The sequence below is a fragment of the Ornithodoros turicata genome, chromosome 1, assembly GCF_037126465.1.
Source record: "Ornithodoros turicata isolate Travis chromosome 1, ASM3712646v1, whole genome shotgun sequence".
NCBI classification, from domain to species: Eukaryota; Metazoa; Arthropoda; class Arachnida; order Ixodida; family Argasidae; genus Ornithodoros; species Ornithodoros turicata.
In genome coordinates this window covers 210,354,299-210,360,306 of record NC_088201.1, presented here as the reverse complement: position 1 = coordinate 210,360,306, position 6,008 = coordinate 210,354,299, and the positions used below count along the sequence as shown (strand labels likewise).

At 44.3% G+C, this 6,008-nt stretch overlaps 1 long non-coding RNA gene across 1 annotated transcript; it reads left to right on the top strand.

The window, feature by feature from the left end:
• Positions 1–707: 707 nt before the first annotated feature.
• LOC135379023 (uncharacterized) lies at positions 708–6,005 on the top strand. The gene is made up of 3 exons (XR_010418670.1): positions 708–1,087; positions 5,746–5,821; positions 5,883–6,005. It is a non-coding gene; the product is annotated as an uncharacterized LOC135379023 (long non-coding RNA).
• The last annotated feature ends 3 nt before the right edge of the window (positions 6,006–6,008 follow it).

Below are 6,008 nucleotides of genomic sequence, written 5' to 3'. Positions count from 1 at the left end.
CGTGGAAAATATTTTCGCGTTTTCAAGCAGAGCTGCTTTGAGGATTGATTCGCGAGAACTTAAATTCACGACACAGGTTTCCGGGAGTGCTTTCCCCTTGCATATCGTGCCGCCGTCAATACTCGGGCATATTTCGGCACGTACTAAGACATCCGTTGTTCACATGGATTGCGGCATTCTAGGTCTATTCCTTTCTTCTCCTCACAGAAATAGGAGGAAAGGTCCTGTCAAATGGTCTTTAGGGACCCTGTAGGAGGCCATAGTACTGGCCGCGTGCAAGTTAGCCAGTTTATTTTAGCAGTTCTTATTAATTATCACTTGGGGCACTGACCAGTTCGGTTGAGATGTGGTACTATCATTCAAGCTGGCTTTGAGAATGCGGGGAAAGGCATGTTCTGGCTTCGTGGTATAGTGGTATATTGCATGTATAGTGCAAAGCGTTTATAGGAGTAACAAAAGCATGATGAATTTTCATTTCTTTTCATCTTGCCTGATGGGATAAAACAATCTTCTGCGCTTGCTTAAACTGCCTATGCTACATGGAGTAGAAAGTATCAGGTAGTCTCGGTATAGCGTCGAACGCCGAACGATTTTCGCCCTCATATGGCCAGCGTTATTCGCGGGAACTTAAATTCGCGATTTTGGAGGTGTGCGCGAAAAACGCGAAAAATAATTCCGCGCGAAAAAAACCACTTCTACAGTAAGCATATATGCGTACGTTCAGCACAAACTTTAAAGCTTCTAGCACGCTTCTACTAATAGCGAAGTAACCTCAAGTGAGGATACTGTGAAGTAGCCTTCACTGTTCGATTCGAGGCAAGAGCAATGTGGTATTCTGTCACTGGAGACGACATTGGGATCTTCACTATTTTGGCAACATTGCCACAGAGCTGTCTGGCCCTTACGCGTAAATATACTTCCAGCTATTGTTGTTATTAGTGGTGAGATCCTACTACAGTGCTCCAGGGTTGTACCAGGACGAAAAACAATCGGAGAAATACCCATAACTGAACATTCTCAAGAAGCAGGACACAGACCCCATGCACAAGGAAGTCAGAAAAAAGCAAGCCGTCGTCCACAGAAAACAGTGAGTTCTGTCTAGCTGTGCCACACTTGCCTGCAGAATGCCCACCAGAAATGCATTTAGAGCACGCCACACGTAAAAGATGTGCGTGATAACGTGTTCATTCTGCCCCCGTTCTTTCCTCACTTGTCCACTTTGGTGTTGCCGTAATGGCTCATTATTTTGCAGTTATATGTTTGAACTCAGTGTAAAGAACTGACCAGAACAGAAGAACCTTGATTCGTAGAAGAGAATTTGAAGAACTATCCTTATGTGGCAGGGAATGTGGTCTTGCCTCGGCAACGTCTCGTCTCTTAAATATACAGGGTGTCAGGTGAGAAAGTGTCATTAAATTTCTAAAAATAAGTTTAACTTCAGCAAATTATGGAACTACTTGGAATAGACCGTTTACAACAGCCAGTTGCTTCAGGCGCTAATAAATGGTGCCACGGTAGCCCCGCTATTGCTTGCCTTCTGCAAGTGCCTGTGTGCCTTTGACTATGTGAGCGCTTCCGATCTTTTTTGCCGGTGTGCTACAGTTCTGTGCAAAATATCGAAAAGCAGAGGGAAGACTTCGTTCCGTGATTGAGTGTAGAAACTGTGACAGAGATCTGATCGTGTCGGACGAAGCAGTTTGTCAAATTCATGAGCCGTCGCTATAGAAAGACTGCCCGTGTTCGAGACCTTTTGCAATGCACGGGTATCCCACAAGGATAGAAAAACAAGCTGATCCGACAACGGTGGGTATTGAATCTTCACAGAAAGGATTTCAAACCGGGAAAGTGAGCGAGGGTAAGCAATGCGGCCCTCAAAGTGGCGCAGCATTTCTGTGTGAGCCCCAAACTCTGTTGTAGGCATTGGCTGCTGCTTGTGAGAATAAACTTCCTCCATAGTAGCTGGGGTCACGTTCCTTGCAGTTGAACGGTTCCATGTACAGGTCCTGACAAAAGTTTACGGAACACGCGAGCGGTGTATTTTCTCCTCGGTACGACACCCTAGCGGCAAGCGGAAGCTGGCGAAATCAGGCCAGTTCACTGCCTCAGAGGGCTGGACGACTGCGCTCTTAGCGACACACAGCGGTAGTTTCGGTATGATTACAGTTGTATGTGCCCGCGAAGTGAGTTGGATTTAACTGTTGTGCTCGTCAACAACTCGTGAGCCACGTCAGTTGTTTATCAATCAATCAATTATCAATGTCAGCGTCAATTGTTTATCAGCTCGTCACGCGTCGTCCACAATAAAGCAACTGTTTGCAAGATACCTTTCTTTCTCTTGTCTACGTATCCTGGATTCCAATAAAAGCAATACACCGTAAAGTGTTGCCACCATGATTCATCCTTGTTATCACGATGATAGCGGCGAGCTCCCTGTCTCAACAATCGTTGAATCACGTGTTGTTGGCGAGCACAACAGTAAAATCCAACTCACTTTACGGGCACATACAACAGTAATCATACCGAAACTACCGCTGTGTGTCGCTAAGAGCGCAGTCGTCCACCCCCCTGAGGCAGTGAACTGGCCTGATTTCGCCAGCTTCCGCTTGCCGCTAGGGTGTTGTACCAAGGAGAAAATACACCGCTCGCGTGTTCCGTAAACTTTTGTCGGGACCTGTACATGCCATCTCAGTGCACGAAGCACTCGTGAGTCCCTTGTTTGTCGCCTCTACAACCTTGATGGGCAGCGCATACAGATATGACTGCACCTGCGGCTCAAACCCGCTTCACGTGTGCATGTTGCCGCCAAAGTGGGCCCGAAGCGAGTCTCTATACTATACGTTCTCCTCACTGTTTGTGTCGACCTGATGTCCGCCTTTAAAATGCATACACCATCGTTTCACTGGAACAGTTCAACACCGACATGGTCACTGTCACACAGCTTCGTTCCCACTGCAAACCCTCTGTAGTTCAGCGCAGGCTTTTCGTCTAGCTCGTTGATCATGTAATTGTACACATCTGAAATCAACAATAAAAGTATGCTACTTTGTAACGAAAACATAACAGGCCTTACATGCATATCTTCGTCAGGTAGCTGTACCAGAAACACTTGCGATAAAAAGGAAGAAATAACCATCTTACGATATTACATCATGAACTTATCCACAACGTAACGTATGCGCAACAAAAGAAGAAAGAAAGAAAGAAAAATACGCCGAAATGTGTAGTAGCTCGAGCATAGATAATGTGGGACGCACAAGGGCAGAAATATCACTCTAAATCAAGCAGAGGCAACTTGAATTATATAAAAAAGCTCACTAACCTGACTCTTGAAGCTTCGGCCAAAGCTTTGTGTCATCCTTCCAACAGGAATTTATTGCAAAAAGTTTGAAATCGGGGAAAGGGTCTCTGGGTTGGACCACCGCACTACATACTCCATGCCAACAGGCAGCCAAAAGAGAAGGCAAGCAGTAGCGCACAAAGTCACGTGCGCTAAGATGGCGGCGTCCAGATAACTCTGCTGTAAATGGTCTATACACACACACATACTTGTGCCACAGATTCAGGCCGTTTGCGTTCACGTCACACATTAATTAAGCTAATTTTGCTAATTGAACTCGAAAATTAGCAAAGCAGAGGTAACGTTTTTGTTGATGAATTCGGAAGCCAATGGCCATAGCACACTATTCCAACCGAAATCACTTTTTTTTTTTTTTTCCCAGAAGATTTGTACAAAAATTTGACAGCCGCAAAACCGTCCCTGTGCGAGGTGCGCTTGCTAATATTTACGTTTGCGGAACTTTTCGTTCCATCCAAATACCCTCCCTCTTATGCGAACAAGGACATACTCATGCTTTCCGCCCTTATCAATGTGCCTACCGCCAGTCCCCAGCCACTGATAATGTTGGTTACCGCTGTACCGCCCTCGACCTGGTGTGGCTGTTTCCACTTTCTCTCGATAAAAGCAGAGCCAGCATTTACGCAAACACAAATTTCATGGAACACGCCGTGCCAAGTGACGGTTTTGCGTCTGTTAAATTTTTGTACAAATCTTCTGAAAAAAAAAAACTGTGATTTCGGTTGGAATAGTGTGCTATGGCCATTGGCTTCCGAATTCATCAAGAAAAACGTTACCTCTGCTTTGCTAATTTTTGAGTTCAATCAGTGAAATTAGCTTAATTAATGTGTGACGCGAATGCAAACGGCCTGAATCTGTGGCAAAAGTCTCTGTATGTGTATTCCAAGTAGTTTCATAATTTTCTGAAGTTAAACCTATTTTTAGAAATTTAATGACACTTTCTCACCAGACACCCTGTATTTTTCTTGCAAGGAGACAAGAATTTGACGTTGTGGTAGAAATTTTGGATTAACTGCATTGAAACTGGTGATATAAAGTGGTACGATGTGAAGGATTTTGCAATTTTCTTTTTTTTTTATGGAATTGACGTACGTAACTTTGACCTACGTTTTTCTGAAGCAAGCCCACATTGAATAATTCACGATCGAAATCGTAAGATATGCTGCCATAAAAAAAAAAGGCTTCAGAATGAGTACTTTTCTTTACTTTTTCTTTGACCTTGTCTCTTGCTTTGAAGAACTTGTTGGCTTTTCCCCACTCTCCCACCTAGTGTCTATTTAAATGTCGTCGTGCAATTAACTTTTCAGCTGAGTTTTTGACCGTGTTTTGTGTTTGTCTGTTATCATCCGTACCTCGTCTTTGGTTTTGTAAGTCATGGATCGTCATCACCAGCTCGCTTGCTACCTAACTTTCCTTTGGTTAACTTTGACGGGGTTAGCCCACAGCGAGGCTAACAATACGCAATGAGAATGTTGGCAAGAAGGTCGGAACGCGTAAATCGATCTGATGTGGCTAGTTGAACTTGAAAGTTAACGAAGGAAATGTAGGCACACATTTTTAGTCCATCTTGTAGTCGTAGTGTGCTATTGCATTGGATTGGTGGGAATTTTATGTATAACACAATGTACGTATAAAAAAAAACAAACTTGGTTGGTGGATTCGAAAGATTCGATTCGCCGTTTGAGGCACTGGGACATCCCTACTTTTTGGTCCTCTTAATAATTCCGGTTCTCCCAACAACGACTGTGGCCACCAGTCTTGAACTAATGAAAGTGAGCCCAATAATCGTGATATTTGTGAAAGCAGAGGATTGTTGTTAAACAACAAATCATGTTTCTCGCAGGTTCAAAAGTTTTGACAGATGTAGAAACATCTGGCGAGCCGTAACCCCCTCCGGCATGGCGTGCTATTCGGGTGATTTTGCCCGGTTTAATCCGAATTCCTCTGAAACCGATTTGGGAGGGAACGATCGGGCAGAACCTGGTTTAACCCAGAAAAGTCAGGCCATAAGTCTGATACATGTTTTTTACGCGTGGAACTCCGGTCGATGCCACGCTGGGACTGGGCATACCTGAACGGTGGTCATCGAGATGGCTGGTAGTCTCTTTGTAAAACAACCTGCACATTAAATTTTCTTTTCTTTTTTTTTTGCAACAACCAGGATATTGTGAGAAACGGCATGGTGGTGCAGGAAGAGCAATCCTAAGGAAAGGCATCTCCTAAGTCAACCTGTCCAGGTGTAAAAAGAGGATAGTAAAAGTCTGTGCAGTTTATGGTTGATCCGGTGACGTGGGTGTAATCTGGAAGAATTTGTGGTTGTCACTGCGTTTCCTCTGTCTGGGTGTTACTTTTCAACAAGCATCTTGCTTAACAGGAAACAATTTCTACAGGGGATTTCGTCAAGGACCCTTCCCTGGTATGTCTGACTGGGAACCCTTGCAGACACGGCTGATCATCTGACAAACAGTGAGTCGGCACTTTAATTGATAACACTGTTCAGCAGTTTCACGTTTGTTTGAGCTTACAGAAACTGTTGCTGTATTTGTTCCGGGCCCATTTTTCTCTTCCTTGTAACTTGCATCTGACAAGGACAGCCAAAGGTTTAGTTCGCATTAAAGAAGAGGCAAGACATAATACTGGTGTCTTCGAGTCA